General features: G+C 43.6%; 1 protein-coding gene across 3 annotated transcripts in view; it reads right to left on the reverse strand.

The window, feature by feature from the left end:
- Positions 1-14,091, reverse strand: part of LOC142049898 (mothers against decapentaplegic homolog 2) — a 70,977-nt gene extending 56,886 nt beyond the window's left edge. For 2 of the 3 annotated variants that reach the window (XM_075078074.1, XM_075078075.1), the window contains exon 1: positions 14,016-14,088. The gene's annotated coding sequence lies outside the window, so the exon portion shown is untranslated. Of the gene's footprint in view, positions 1-14,015 lie in introns of all 3 variants that reach the window. The other variant, XM_075078073.1, reaches the window with a different exon arrangement.
- Positions 14,092-16,126: the final 2,035 nt, after the last annotated feature.

Below are 16,126 nucleotides of genomic sequence, written 5' to 3' on the forward strand. Positions count from 1 at the left end.
ATGGTTAGTGCAGACTAAGGTTACTGTTGAGTTAGACATTTAATTTTTCCTCAAACCTTTCCTGGCTAAAGTTAACTCCAGAAAATACAGATGTTACCTTGAGTCTAGCTTTGCACCTAGGCTGGCTGGTTTTAGTAATTCATTAAAATTTTCCACAAGTGCTTGACAAATTGCATACACATATATGCATGTTCTGCCCATCCCCAAATTAATATGGCAACCAAAATTGTGTTTGGAATGTCATTTAGTCATTACAGCTTTGTGCTGGTTTTGGCTGAGAAGGGGTTAATTCTCCTCACTGTGGGGGTCGGGTACCTTTCCAGCTTCCCACGCTCTGCCATGTGGCAGGGGGCTGGGAGGGGTGAGGCCACGGCAGGGGCGGCTGACCCCAACTGGCCAATGGCATGTTCATCCCATACCATGTGACACCATGACCAATATATTAAAGGGGGAGTTGTGACTCAGGGAGGTGTGGTGTTGGGTTCGTTGTGTCATGTGTGGTTTGTTTTGGTGGTAATTCCCCCTCCTCCCCCCACCCCTGGGTTTTGCGCTTCTCGTTGTTTTCCTTTACATTGCATTTTTGTTGTTTTCTTTTATTTTAATTATTGAATTGTTCTTATCTCAACCCATGAGTGTTGCCCTTCTGATTCCCTCCCCCATCTACCAGTGGGGGAGTGAGCGAGCGACTGTGTGGGGCTGAGCTGCCGGCTAAACCACAACAAACTTTTTTGGTGCCCAACCTGGGGCTCAAGGGTTGGAGATAATAACAGCTGCTGGTCACAGCACCATGTTGTCCTTTTTGCAGTTGGTGTTAAAGATTGGTGTTGGTTTGTTTAGTCTGCTGTGATTAGTAACATTTTGCCTATGAGATTTGTTATGCAAACACTTGTTTTCAGCTTTATCTGGTATTTGGGGTTTTTGCTGGAACCATTACTGTACTTTGGATACCACCTTGTTGAGGCAGTTAGCAATTGTACCTCCTCCTCTGAGAGATTATATATGGAGGAAATACAGAATAGTACCTTTGCAACTTTGTTCTATGATGTCTCTGCCTCTATTACAACAACCTTTTTGTATCTTGAACATCCTTGGGTGGTTAAGGTGCACTTATTGTTAGTTTTTCGGCATATTGTTTTGGTTTTGACTAAGCAATTTAAGAATATCACCCAGAAATCTGCCCCAAGGCTTGATAGTTACGAGTGGCAGGGCATGTGGGATAGCATGGAGAAATACCTAGGGCAGTGGGCACCCCCAGTGTTTTGGAGTTTCACCCCCGAACAAGTGCAGAATCCTGAAAAACTAGTAGAATGTTTGGAGAAAGTATGTTGTTACGCTGGGAACTCCAGAGAGACACAGATAACTGCAACGTGTTGGGGCCTGGCCCATGCGTACTGAGCCCTACACAACAGTATTCAGTGCTCCCAAGGGGAAGAGAATGTCTCTGGATTGAGAAGCAAAGTGACAGGCACTGCGGCCACCCAAACCCTCCAAGGCAAGCAAGCACCATGTGCTTACAATGGTAGAAATGACGACTGGCTGGCTGGAAACATATCCTGCTCCCCATGCCACTGTCCGGAACACCATCCCGGGTCTCAAAAAACAAGTCCTGTGGCGACATGGCACCCCAGAGAGAATTGAGTCAGACAATGGGACTCATTTCCAAAAGAACCTCATAGACACCTGGGCCAAAGAGAATGGCATTGAGTGGGTGTATCACATCCCCTATCACGCACCAGCCTCTGGGAAAATCCAACGATACAATGGACTGTTAAAGACCACACTGAGAGCAATGGGGGGTGGAACATTCAAGCACTGGGATACACATTTAGCAAAAGCCACGTGGTTAGTCAACACGAGGGGATCTGCCAACCGAGCTGGCCCTGCCCAGTCAGAAATCCTACATACTGTGGAAGGGGATAGAGTCCCTGTAGAGTACGTGAAAAATATGCTGGGCAAAACAGTCTGGGTTCTTCCTGCCTCCGGCAAAGGCAAACCCTTTCGTGGGATTGCTTTTGCTCAAGGACCTGGGTGCACTTGGTGGGTGATGCGGGAGGATGGAGGAGTCTGATGTGTGCCTCAAGGGGATTTGATTTTGGGCGAAAACAGTCAATGAACTGAATGGCACAATGCAAACTGCTATATAGTGTTGTGTGTCACCTCTGTGTTGTATCAATGATATCAGAGTACGAGCCTCCCAACCCATGGAGGATCAACTATGAAACAAGCAAAGTGCAGCAGTGATGGAACAATGACTGACTCAGTATGCAGCAACCCAACGCCACACACACCATCTCTCCCTCCCTGAAAGCCTGATACAACAGATGGAGCCCAGAGTCATGGACTGGGTTAACTCAATGGACATTTTAATGGACATTTTACAGGGAAGGGCCATGAACTAAGGGAATGATGTCTGTGTATTATGTTAAAGGATGGGAAGGGGAGGGGTGGTGGTTGGTACGGTTGTATTGCATCATATGGGACCTGGTCATGGTGTAAATGGTATGGAATAAGGGGTGGAGAATGTGCTGGTTTGGGCTGAGAAGGGGTTAATTCTCCTCAGTGTGGTGCCTGTGGCAGTTCAGCTACCTTTCCAGCTTCCCACGCTCTGCCTCATCAGCAGGAGGCTGGGAGGGGCGGGGCCACAGCTGGGGCAGCTGTCCCTGACTGGCCAATGGCATGTTCATTCCATACCATGTGATACCATGGCCAGTATATTAAGGGGGGGCAGTTCTGCAGCTCTAGGAGGCACGGTGTCAGGTTGGCAGGCGGTCAAGCAGCTGCATCTCATGCAGTTTGTTTCAGTGGTTCATCCCCCCTTCCCCCTCCCCCCCCCAGGGTTTTGCACCTCTCATTTTCCTTTTCCATTGCATTTTTGTTGTGTTGGGGGTTTTTTAAATTATTTTAATTAATAAACTGTTCTTATCCCAACCCATGAGTGTTACCCTTCTGATTCTCTCCCCCATCCCACTAGTGGGGGAGTGAGCAAGCAACTGGGTGGGGCTGAGTTGCCAGCTAAACCATGACAAGCTTGATAGACGTCTTCCAACAGACAGCCACTTCTCAAGACCTTCTCAATTTGTTTGTCATGTTTTAAATAACTACCAATTTTTGTTCCACTAGGGACACCCATTTGAAATTTACTCCAAAGTCTGGTAATAAGCTTATTCCCATCTTTCAATCTAGAGTTCAATGGCCTACAGAGGAGGAATCTTCTCAACTGGCAGTTCTTAAAATCAAACCTTTCAATATTCATTAATGGGTATTTTAAAATCTTAGTTTGCAGGCACCTGAGTAATAGAACTGTTTTCAATATTGATAGCTTTTCATTATCAGCTACCTAATCAGGATGTTTATATAAAGTAAAAGATTAGAAGGTATGCTGAAACTTGGACTATGTTTACCATTCACTGCAATTTGCACCTCAAGTCATTTAAAAGAGAAATGTAGACAAAACATCTTGGTTTTGCAGCTTCTATTAGGCTAGGTTTCGGTATTAAAGCATCAGCTTCAAATCAACCGTATTATTTCAGGCAGACAGCTGTTAGAAAGTGCTTGAGGACACAACGGTCCTACGAATAGAAGTATGGCATTCAAGTAAAAACCAACCTTATTTCCAGGCAGCAAATGGGTATTTGAACTCCAGAGAGTTACCATATTTCCAAGCTGTATAAGTTAGTTCAGTCAGCTGAAAATACCTTGTTATGGCTAAGAGCTAATGCTACATTCAGGCTACTCAAATTGAGCTTTCAAGGCAGCTTACGTGCCTCTCCCTCCTGTACAGATGCATGCTTCACTTCTATCCAAAATATACTAGCTTAGTCTTATTGACATTTCCCATCTGCAAAACAGGATGGCTGATTTGGAATGCTTCAGGATACAGAGTTCACAGCTAATTTATGCCTCGTCGTATCTTTGCTGTTTCAGTGAGGACCAACATGTCAACCAACACTAGATTATATTCTACAGGTAACTTTAAATCATAACTTTTCAACTTCCACAGAACAGAATATTCAGTAGGAATGACATTTCAGTTTCAACTAAATTATACCTCCATACACCAGCTTCTGAGAGCACCTAAAAATATGACTGAAGCAAGAATTGTAGTTTTCTGGGATCAAGAGACAGAGGTTCCAATGAACAGGGACTCAAGATTAATGCTGGTAACTTTATGCAAGTGATTCAAAATAATCAATCCATCAATCATTCATTTAGAAAGACTCACAGAATAGTTTGGGTTGGAAGGGACCTTTAAAAATCATCTAGTCTGACCCCCCTGCCATAGGCAGGGACATCTTTCACTAGATCGACTTGCTCAAAGCCCCATCCAACCTGATTTTCAACACCTCCAATGATGGGGCATCTACAACTTCCCTGGGCAATCTGTTCCAGTGCCTCACCACCCTCACAGTAAAGAATTTCTTCCTAATATCCAATCTAAATCTACTCTCTTTCAGTTTAAAACCATTGTCCCTTGTCCTGTCAGTAGAGGCCTTGGTAAAAAGTCAAAGCATTCATTTTCACACAAGACTATAATAAGAAAAGAACTTTTATTCTTTCAATAACGTGAAATTATTACAGCATTGTCTCTAATTATTGAATTGCCTCAAATTATTTCAGAACACAGGTTTTGCAGCCTGCAAAAGCATTGCACTGAAGCCCTGGCTGCACCAAACACAAGAAAAATAAATTCAATATCCAACATTGTCAAATTAAACACTGAATAGGACACTCGGGGCATGGTTTCATAGGGAGCCAAGCCAATGCAACAGCCTCCTGCCGCAGGAAGCCCAGGGCTCCTTCATTTCTTTCCTGTGGCACCACCACCTCGGCACCAGTGCCGATACCTTTCCACAAAGACTCAGCTAAATAACCAAGTAAAAACCTGATCAAGTGTTTGTTTTTTGTTTTTTTTTTTTTTTTTTTTGCTGAGTTAGTTCTCTTCCAGGTTAACAAGTTGCACCAGCTCACACAAGGTACCGTAAGTACTCACACTGATGTCAGGTGGGTTACAGGAACGTGGATGGAGGACTCTAGCCCCAGCAGCAGTGTTAACACTGACTGCATCGCTGGAAATGCAACCCGGTCCATGTACTTCAATTTAGATCATTTATTTTGGTGGCAAAGCCAAATTAAGCAGTCTTACTCCCCTTTCCACATGTTCTGAACTGTTCACAGGAGTGAAATATATTAGACCCTTAATCCAATACACTGGGTAGCACCAGAGATGAAACAGGAGGTTTGCATGGCCACTGCTGTTTTAAGAAACACTCACACTAGGTTTCTGAAACCAGGAACAGCAGACATTGTGACCTTTATAAAAAGACATCTGAGCAAGGCCAACACCAGACATTTCAGAGGCATACACAATAAATTCGAAGATACCAAACCAAAGACGACAGCCTCTTTTGCTTTCAAAGATCACATTTCAAACACTAGCAACTGATGGTGTAATATCTGAACATTAAATTCAATGCTGACAGAGGCAACCACGTACCACTACCACTGCTTATCCACATGCCAATTCTTCTCCCGTTCATGGAGCTCACTGACACATCATATACATATTTCCTGTTCTTCAGCTTCCAATTTGACACCTTTCAATGCCCCAGAATACTCCTTTGATTGTCAGCCTTATGAAACACACACTTCAGTAGGGTCTCATTTACCACCAAGGTAAATTGCCTATTCTTCCAGGCCCTCTAAACATTCTCAATGCTTTTATCTAATTTTTCAGCTTTACAATATTCCTTGTGATGAGGTGTTCAATTTTGCAGTATTCTCTCCCTTAAGACATAACGCTGATCTATATATCATCATCTGTATTCACTGGTGCTTACTTTTTTAAAAAAAAATATTTGCCTTTCTGCTTCAAATGCACATTGAGTGATTTAAGTCTTACAGCAGGAATCTAGAAACCCCATACATTTCAGTTTTTCTTTATATTTGAACCCTCATACTATTTTGACATACTCGGAGAAAGAAAAAAAAAGTCCTTTTCCCATTTCCAGAAGACTGTAAGCTCAGACCTAACTAATGAGAAATTTCCAGATATTATACTTAGTTTTAACCAGTTCCCTTACAGACGTGTGTTCATCCAGCTTCTATAGAAGCTGTCAGAAAGCACAGGTTGATCTGCTACCCCTGTAAAAGTTAGCCCTTTTTAAAATGCAAAAAATAATTTAAAAAACAAAAAACCCCAAAGGGACATACTTAAAGAGTCCTTTATTACAATGATTATAGCAGCTTAGCAGCTATTTAAAAAAATAAAAAAAACATATACAACAGCTGCAGACTAAGAGTCTGGGAAGCTTAAACTACCTTCTTCCTTCTAGCTATTGTTTTGCCAGGAGTATCAATAAGAATTTCACTAAGTTATTCCAGTAATGGCCCCGTATCTTTCAAAGGTTGATCAGAGATAATGTGACACAAGTAGGACAGGACTTCATTCAGCTTAATACTGCAGCTGATTGCAATGAGTACTCACAGGAGAATATTTTGGCCAGCTTAATTTATGCAAAAGTGGCACTCTTCTCCAAGCCTAGAGGAGGCGCTGCAAAGTACAAGGCATGGTTTGGTTCAATTCTGAGTGATTTCCATGAACACAAATTATGCAAGGAAAAAGCAGCAATAAAGAAATTAATAAATACCCTACTGGGTCAGAAGAGTGCATCTAGCCTAGCGCTCCATCTCCAAAGGCAGCAAAAGGACACGCTACTCAAGGAAAGTACATGAACCTGGCTGTTTTATGTAGCCCGTTCACCTCAATTCTTCAGCATCTTAAACTGTTACACAGCAGCAAATTAAAGGCTACACTCCCACCTATTCCCTTTAGCAGCCATTTATGGACCTGTTGTCCACAAATTCATCGAACCACTTTTTGAACCCACCTCCACAATCTCTTGTGGCAGACAGCACCGGAGTTTAACTTCCCACTGTCTAAAGAAGGGCTTTTAGCTGTTTTAATTTGATCCCTTTCTAGTGTCAGAAAGTGCCCCTTGTTCTACCCACTGCAAGCTTTGCTGAAGAACTGTTTGTATTCATCTCATCCACAAGCTTCATGATTCTGTACATTTGAATCATGTCTCTCCCTCAAATAGAGGGCTATCAGCCTTTTGTCACAAAGAAAGTATCTGAACACAGCTCATACAGTTTAGGAAGCTCCTCTGGACAGATGCCAAGCCTGAAAGCTTTACTACTTCAATTAAATTACAAGTACTTGAAGACATTGCATGAGGACTGATCTAGAGACCACAGAAAAATTGTATCAGTCTATGGTCATCTTTTCCCTTATCTTTTTAGTCATAGTATCCTAAAGCTCTCAACATTATAATTAAAATAAAAAGTACAAAGACAGAAATCTACACCTCATGAGTAATTTGGATAGAAGGCAGACAGCACATGGTCTGCTGCTGAACATCTGGCAGGAGCTCAAATAAAAATGAGGAGCCCTACATTTGCGTTGGGTTTTATCTGTGTCCACCTAGACAATCTCAGACACCATGTTTATACCAGTGGGTTTAAGAGTCACTTTTGACCAGCAAATCCCATTTCAATTCAGCACCTGTAACTTTCACCTTCAAATTGATACAGTAATATAAGAAGTTTTGATCTTTGTTCCTAAAGAATCATCCTCTCGTACACTGTCAATGTTGACACCAGCCTCTCACTAAAAATATTCCTCTAGGCTTTTTCCTTGTACACTTTTTCCATCCACATAAAGATATAGAATTATTTTTCCCCAAATGCACCCAGAAAATAATCTTTGCCAACACTGCAAGAAACATTTCCACATTGCTAAAATGGCCACAGATTAAATACAAGCTAAATATGCGATACGCCTGCTTCCCTGCAATATAGTTCTTGTGACTTCCTTGTAGTCTACAGCCAACCATCTCCAATAACAGTACCCATTTATGGCCTTTGCTTTTAAGGACCTTAAATGTGCTTTGCCATTGCACTCTGCACTGCCTCTCCCTTGCTCAACTCTTCCTACTGAGGCCCAAAAAATCACAGCCCAAATCTAATCTTTTGCCTTCCTGCATACGTTTGTGTGTCACAGTGGGAATGGTATCGGGACTCTGTGAGTAACTGCAGGGAGATTTTCAAGACCCCTTCTGAGCTCAACTGTAGTTGAACTATTAGCATCAAGGCAGCAGTGCAATACAGAGCAGAAAACTGCCACTATTTTATCCCTTTCCATGTTCTCTGGATTGTGCCTTAAAACTGCAGCTTTTAATGCTCAAGGAGTACTCGCTCCCTTGCCCAGAGAGGTACAAGTGTTCCTGTAGATTGCTGGAACATAGGGAACACGTGCTGTTACTCCCAACAGACTAATACTGGAAAATTTACAAATTGCCTAATTTTGGTGGTATTTGTTTCATCTCTGCCACCGTAGCATCTCTCTTACTCCATAGTTGGTCAGTGTCATAGTTGGCAACTTTTAAAGTCACAGTTTGAGTCATGTCTGCTATTATTCCATTCTACTGTGGTATTAAATATTAAGCCCATGATCCCAGCAATAACTAAACATAAAAGATGAAGAAAACCTTAAGGGCAGCATGCTAGCAGACTAAAATCTTCAAGGGAAGTTTTCCTTTCCTGAGTGCCTGGAACATACTATAAACACACTGATGCTACCAAAAATATCAAGTGATTTCTGGCTAATTTATTCTAAAGCCTTATGCAACATATTTCATGTCAGTCTGCTTATTCATCTTAAACTTGAAATAAAGAAATCTGATCTCTCCTGGTTTTACTAGAAGTATTCTGGCTTAGAGGAACTTCCTTTCTGAGAGCTCTTCTGGAATAAACAGGACAGAGGTTAAGCTCCTAGGGAAAGAACATCGAGGAAAATAAGTTGTGGCATTTGAGAGAGAGTCTACAAGTTCATTTCCTCCCTATTTTAATCCCATTTTTGTGGTTGTGGCTTTTGGTTTGTTTGTTTTTTTTTTTAAAGGCGATTTTTTTTTTTCATTAATCCTGGAATTTGGACAAGATTCTTTATCCATTACACCACCTGCACAATGTTTCAGATCTTTTAGAAGAGGATGGGAATATCCACCCTTTCCCTTCACATGCATCCCTGGGATTTTAGTGGCTTCACAATAAGGTAACATTAATTGAAGCACAGTCCATTTAAGGCAGCATCAAGATCTTACATTAGGCTAAACAGTATTGAGAGTTGAAGTTTTAAAGGGCATAGCTTATGCAGTACTGCCTTGTCGTGGTTCAGCCTCCTCTATTAAGACAAAGTCATTAAGACTCAGAGAAACAATAAAACAAGTGTTTCATCTTGCACTGAACAGAAGCAAAACAGAACTAATTTATGATCTGCTTCTGGATCCTTTAGGCTGTGTTACTCCAAACAAGGAGACAGCTTATTCTCAGCAGAATCTGAGAAAGTTTTCCCCAATGTTAATGATCTCAACTCACAGGAAACCTGAATCCTGTAAGAAGTTCAAACTAAAATCAAAGCCAGTCTTTTCCCTCTCAGACAGAACATACTCTAGGTAAAGTACTTAGTAGAACAGACAAGAGAAGACATTTCACTACTTCTATTGCAAGCACAACCCCTCCAAAAACAGCCTTTTGAGATTCCAGAAGGGCTAATTCTTTCTTCCCCTACAAATGCATATTATAGACACCTGATTTTGTCATACTGGAGAAGCTCAAACCTCCTGCCACATACACACTTTTCTGAAGAACCACCACATGAGAAAGTGAGATGGTGCCCATCCTTCCCTCCTCATATTCAGGTCAGAGTAGGACAGCTTCAAGTATTCCCTTACTGGTTTTTGAGTGTTTGGGGTTGTTTGCTTTTGGGAAGGTGGGGGCAGAGAGCTGTAGGAAGGGGAATTCAGCCCTATTGAACAATGCCCTCAGATCCACCCCCTAGTTCAGTTTTTCAGCCAATTAGGCCAGCAGTGGGGATTGATTCTAAAGAACTCCCTTCCAAGGGGCTCCCATCTGGCCCGCTCACAGACCAAAGCTCCAAGAAAGCAAGCCAAGGTCCCGGTTCAGCTTTGACATGAGCTGACAAAGTTCAAGGCAGGCTGCTTGTGATCTGGGGGGACAGAAGTGAAGAAAATTCTTCCTCTGGGTCAGCTTTAGAATGAGGAATTTGTAACGTGCCTACATACAAACTCAATTTACACATTAATTTTTAAGTTTTATTATGGTCTAGTATTGCAGTGCATCTTGAAACTCTGCGTAACTGCATTATCTTTATACAGCTCGTTGAAAACAGAACTACCCACCTACTTTGAAAAGACTTTTTTCCTCTTGCTCATTTCATGAAGTTTGATTATCAGAATCAAATGAGAAAACTCATGTTTCTCATACACAGAACTAAAATAGGCATGATCACAATATTATGAAAGCTTCAGAAGCTGGATTTTTCTTCAATTACTAAGGGCTACTGCAAATTACAGATAAATGTAGTAATGAAAAGCTATATTGCTATTAGAAAATTAGCCCGCTGTATTAACACATGCATTCATAGCACACTAAAATTGCATGCAACTGGAGGCATGAGAAGAGATATTAATTTTACTGACCTTTGATTAGACTACTAATAGGACCAATGTATTTCAGCAACTCTCCTAGAACTACAGAAGAGGAAAATTACCACAACTGCGGTCAGTCAATCCACCTGTCTCTGCAAAGCAGTAAACTTCTTCCATGTACTTCATATTATGAACCTCACAGTATTGCTCCTTAAAACTAAAAGGCCTTAACAGCCCCACAAAAGCACCAAATAAGCACTCCAAACCACAGCAGTTCAAGCTCTTCCCACCTCATTTGTTTTGCCTAAAATTTTCTGTGTAACAGGAGTGTCAGTCTCATTATTTTAGGAAATAAATACTCCTGGGCTAAATTTGACAGGAATACTCACAGAACTGATTATCAGGTACCTAGGTACCTATTCCTGTTTTCATATGTATAGTTTAGCAGTTTCTCCACTTCATTAAACCATAAATAATTGTATTTAACAATTAGTTAATGGAAGTTCACTTTCAAAACAGGCCTAACAAATATTCTTCCAACAGGCCAGCCCCCCCCAACAAGCAGAGCTCACTCTGCAGTGAAGAGTGCCTTGTTAAGCTCATATTGCTCCAGTGTAATTAAATCAAGCTTGAGCCCCAGGCTAAACTGATAGACCCCCAGGAACTGCTCTCTCACAGTCTCTTCTTGGTCTTACTTCACACTATGGATGTCAAACACACATAAGGATAACAACATGTTATCTGGAACGAAGCCTTACTGTTCCTAACACAGTTTCTCTACTGGAAGCAGAGAGCAATGTTTAGGAAGGTTTTCTGCAGCAGCCAATTTCTTCTAGCCCAGAGACTATTGAACTCTCCATTCTATTACAAAAACCTAATCCCATCGCATGACCTGCGGCAATTCAGTTTAACAAGTCAACAATTACAAATATTTTGGCAAAGTAAGCTTAGGTATTGTTTGCCTCTCAGCACAGTTCACAACCAGTTTGTGGCTTTATGATAAGAGTCATTAAATCCAATCTGAAAAGCAGAATTTACAGCTCACTTAGCAAGTCAGGCCCATAAATGGATGCTTTTAATTACAGGGCATTTACATGCACAATCATTAAGGCAGCACTGAACACATTTGAAAACTCTAGAATACTTTTTATAATTAAAACTTTGCATACTTTCTTTATAGAAACAAAACTTTGGAATTCTCTTCAGTCTCAAGCAGAGCTCAGATTCGTTGTTATCCAGAACCTCCTACAAAGCCTGTTCTCCCAGTACTTTTGTGGGAAAGGGATTAGAGAGATGGAAACAAGTTTTGTTTTTTAAAGTTGCTCTCAGAAGCAGAGATTTTTTTTGAGCTCCAATAAACTCAATTATATCAACAGGTGCTCAACACTTTTGAAAGATCAAGTGGAACAGGAAGACGGAAGAGAACCCAGGAGTGCCTTCCATTTGGAAAAAATCACTGTGTAATTCAAATTTATTTGATTTTGTTCACTAATATAGCTTCTGGGTGGAAGAAAAAAGATCAGTTGAGACCAATTTTTTTTAACCTCGTTTTTTCCAATTGTGTTGTTCTTTTTGTCAAACAGAACCTCAGGGAAAGTTGACAAATTCTTCTCCAAGATTATATTACACACACCCAGCTTCTTCCATAAAGAAGACTGGACCTTCAAATACTTGTTTGTTTCAGTGACTGTCAGTGTAGTCCAAGTCTGACCCACACAACAACAGAACCAGGTTACTCTATTAAACATCCCAAGTTAAGTTAAGTTTAAACCAGCTTAAATGAGATCCTCCCTTTCCTCTTTTTGAAAGGCATTTGTAACTAATGCTATCTTTCATCATGATAGTGCTAAGCCAACAGGGGGAAAGGACTTCAAAAACCTCCCCTTCACTTACACGCTCATTCCCCTCTAGTTCACTAGTGTTTGTAAATGTTAAAGTTTTAAAGCTATGCCTCAGAACAAACACACACAAAAATAATCTACTCACACACCACACAAACTCCAACACCTCGATAAAGCACAAGAAAGTCTAAACAGCAACCTTGTTCTGCTAAGAGAAGCCTTTCACCTTAACAACAAGAAGGGTTGCTTGTTTTGGATTCCCACCCCCAGTCTGGAGAACAGAGCAAAAACTAATCCGTTTCTCACTACAGAATCCAGCCCCCACAGAAATAGTGTCACAAATCAGTCTGAAAGTACAGCTCTCTGGGCTGAAACACTTAAGAACAGGAAAAACCTGCTGTTATGTGTGGTCTCCTAATAAGCTATCATTATAATCTTCTTGCTGCTCATTTACAACCATGAACTGTGATAACACAAGCTCTACATGCAACACACCAATTTCAGCATTCTCACTAATTCACTAGTTCACCAGCAGCATTTTCAGAAATCCTTGTTTGGTAAACCCAGTAAGCAAAACTTTTTCTTAATGCTATTGTTTGTAAAGTATTTGAAAAGAGCACAACACACGTCCGGTTTAATTTTTTTTCCCTCATCACAAACTGTGACAGATAACCAAAAAGACATGAGACTAGGCTACAATCTGAATTCCAGCTGTTCAATTCAACAGCTCTCCAAGACTATCACAAGGGGTCTTCACCCACCCACTTTTTTTTCCTTCTTATTTCTCCAGAGTGAAGACTAAAAGACCACGCTGTGTCACACTTTTTCTCTTCCCCTCCACTCCCCACAAAAAGAAAAAATTGCAACTAGAAACTCTGCAACTCTGCAGTAACACCAACTACTCATACTTATCGCAACACTTCTCCCGTGTGCTTATCTAGGTAGATGAAGCACTTAAGAGATTATGTTTGTTTACATTTTACAATGCACGGGTAGCTACAGCATTAAACTAGCGCCACGAAGAAAACCATTAACTTCAATTCGCATGTAGGCAGCGTGTATTTCACATCCATTGCTCTGGATTGGGAGAGGAACAGACAAAAGGGCACTGGCTGAAGCGAAGCCTGCAATCCTAAACGCTTCTTTAAAACTTGCTCCTAACTTTCTTCGCCGCCAAGTTTTGCACACCTGATCACTGCAAGGGAAAAAAGACAGGGCAAAGGGGGGGGGGGGGGGGGAGGAAAAACAGAGCTTTCTGTTTCCCCCTCCCCTCGCCCCCCCATATATACACACGGGGGGGGGGGACAAGCCGCCCCTCCCCACCCCTCATCCGGGGGGGACACAGCGGGAGGACACAGCGACACGCCCCCCCCCCTTCCCCTCCCACAGACCCAGCGGGCAAGAGCTGTCTCCCGCCCCTCGCAGCCCCCCGCCGAGCCCCAGCCCGCCGCCGCCGTCCCACCACAACAAAGGGGGAGACGGGCGGGCGTGGGGAGGCGTCCCCGTCCCCCACCGGGACCAGGCCTGCTCCGTGCGTTCCCCCCCAGGCCCGACCCAGCCCAGCCCGCACGCAGCCGACGGGGCTCCCCTTCCCGAGGAGCAGCCGCCCGGTAACCCCCATCCCCACGACACGACCAGGACCACCCACCCAAACCACCTCAAAACCAACCTCTTCCTCAGCGAGCTGCGCGATCTCTCTCCTCCCTCAGCGCTGCCTGCTCCTGCACGACCGCCCCGCCCCCGGCGGTGGGCGGGGAGGCGTCCCATTGGCCCTACCGACCGTCACTTGAGGAACAGCGGCTAACGATTGGGTTTCGGGACAGGAGTCCCGGCCCGCGCCGCCGATTGGCGCATTGAGCCGCCAATCGAGTGCCCGCGGCGGAAATAAAAAAAAAATAAGGTGAAATTAAAAAAAAAAACGCGAGGCAAAGGGAGCCGGAGGCGGGTGGGAGGTGCTGCGTACCCCGCCGCTCATTGGACGCGCCGGCTGTCACTCTGCGCCCCACGCACCCGCTAGGGACGGTTGATCGGGAAAGGAGAAGCGGGACGGCGGTTTGGGTGACCCGCAGGCGCGTAACCGAACTACCTAGCTTCGCGGACAGACCCCGTAACCTTCCGCGGAGGGCGCGGGTGGGACCAGAGAAAAAGTAGTGCGCGCCTTCCCGTCAGAAATTACGTCAGGCCCGGCACGGGGATACCTCGAGCGGCCAATAAAGCCACAACTAACTCGAAGCTTAAGTGCTCCTTGGGCAAGGGAGGGTTAAACCTCTTCCCTCAGAGGGTGGGAGTGGGGTAGGAGCCATGGTGGCCCCTCAGGGCACAACACCCCTCAGTCCCCGCAGCTGTGCCCTGAGGGTGGCGTGGCCCCGCTCCCCTGGCCCCTCACCAGGCCCCCTTTCCCTGATCTCATTCCAAAACAGATTTAAGCTGCCCGAGGCTTTGTCTCCTGCGATTACATCCAGCTTCAGGCTAGGATGGGCTCTGCAGAGCCACTGCCATCCTGACGGTCCCCAAGGTGTGACACTGAGATAAGGCCACCCTGAAGACTGCACCAGCCTCGGGGCTGCCGGCATCGCCGCACAGCATAGGGGGCTGCCCTCCTCATATCCAGTGGCTCTTAAGAGAGGGGCTTTCCCCTCATGTTAGTTTTCTTTTAGTGACTGCCTTCAGTAGACTTTTCACAGCTTTAACCACCTGTGGTGTGGTAATGATGTAATATAACTGAATTCTTGTGCCTAAGTAAACGCCCAGGCTCACCACAAGTAAATTAGTCTCTGTTAGAAGCTAGGGACCCATCGTTGCTTTATCTATAGAGGTCCTTGTGGTGATACCTGGCAGGTTCCCCAAAGCATGAGTGGGAAGCCACAAGATGGGAGTTTAATGCGGTTTGCTTGGGGTTTCTTTGGGCGAAAAGGTCTGTTCCTGCTTTGCTATAAGTCTGTTGGAGATGCTCTGCTTTTCTGTGTCCACTTTTTGATACTTTTCCTTATTTTCCTCCCCATCCTCATATATCTCAGCTGCAGGCCACTTCTTTTGAACTTCTCTGGTCCCATCTCACCAGCATAACAGCTTGCTTTCCAGAGGTATGCTCCTCTTCTAGACTGAAACAGTTTCTGTACTCGGTGATGTCGGTGTTATGATTCAGCATCTTGGGCACGTATCCCATCTCAACAGGTTTTGTATTCTCAGGAGCCAGGTGAGGCACCTCTCCCATCATTTAGCCCTTCTGACAGAACGATAGATGTGGACTTGGAGAACTCTCCCTCTTGCCTTGTCTGTGCTTGGATTTTCCCACCTTGAAGCAGATGTGTAGCTTATTCAGTTTTTTTGTTGTGGTGTTTTCCCCCCTGTTCCATCAGTTTGAGATTCAAACCAGTCGTGAAATGAACACAAATGTAAAATGGAGAAGATACCTGCTGCAGACAACACAGAGCTCCTAACAGATTACCATCATGTTTTTGAAAGATAAGGAGGTGTTCCAGGCATGTTGTACCTGGAAACTGATACAGGCTATTCAGCCAGCATAGCACTTGCTTTGTGGAGGTTTCACTGCATTCAGAAAAACTTTTTTATTATGAACAGCAAGTTAATTAAGCTCAGGTTTTCTATGGATTCCTGTCAGATGTTCCCTTCACCTCTACACTGCAATAAATCCACAGCCCCCTCTCTTCTTATATCCTGAGGCTAACTTCTGATATAGCCAAAGCTCCCTTCTATGTCCCCAACCTACTTTTATTTGCTTGCCATCCAGGCACAGAGCAGCACATGGCTGGTTCAGGG

The sequence above is a fragment of the Phalacrocorax aristotelis genome, chromosome W, assembly GCF_949628215.1.
Source record: "Phalacrocorax aristotelis chromosome W, bGulAri2.1, whole genome shotgun sequence".
Taxonomy (NCBI): domain Eukaryota; kingdom Metazoa; phylum Chordata; class Aves; order Suliformes; family Phalacrocoracidae; genus Phalacrocorax; species Phalacrocorax aristotelis.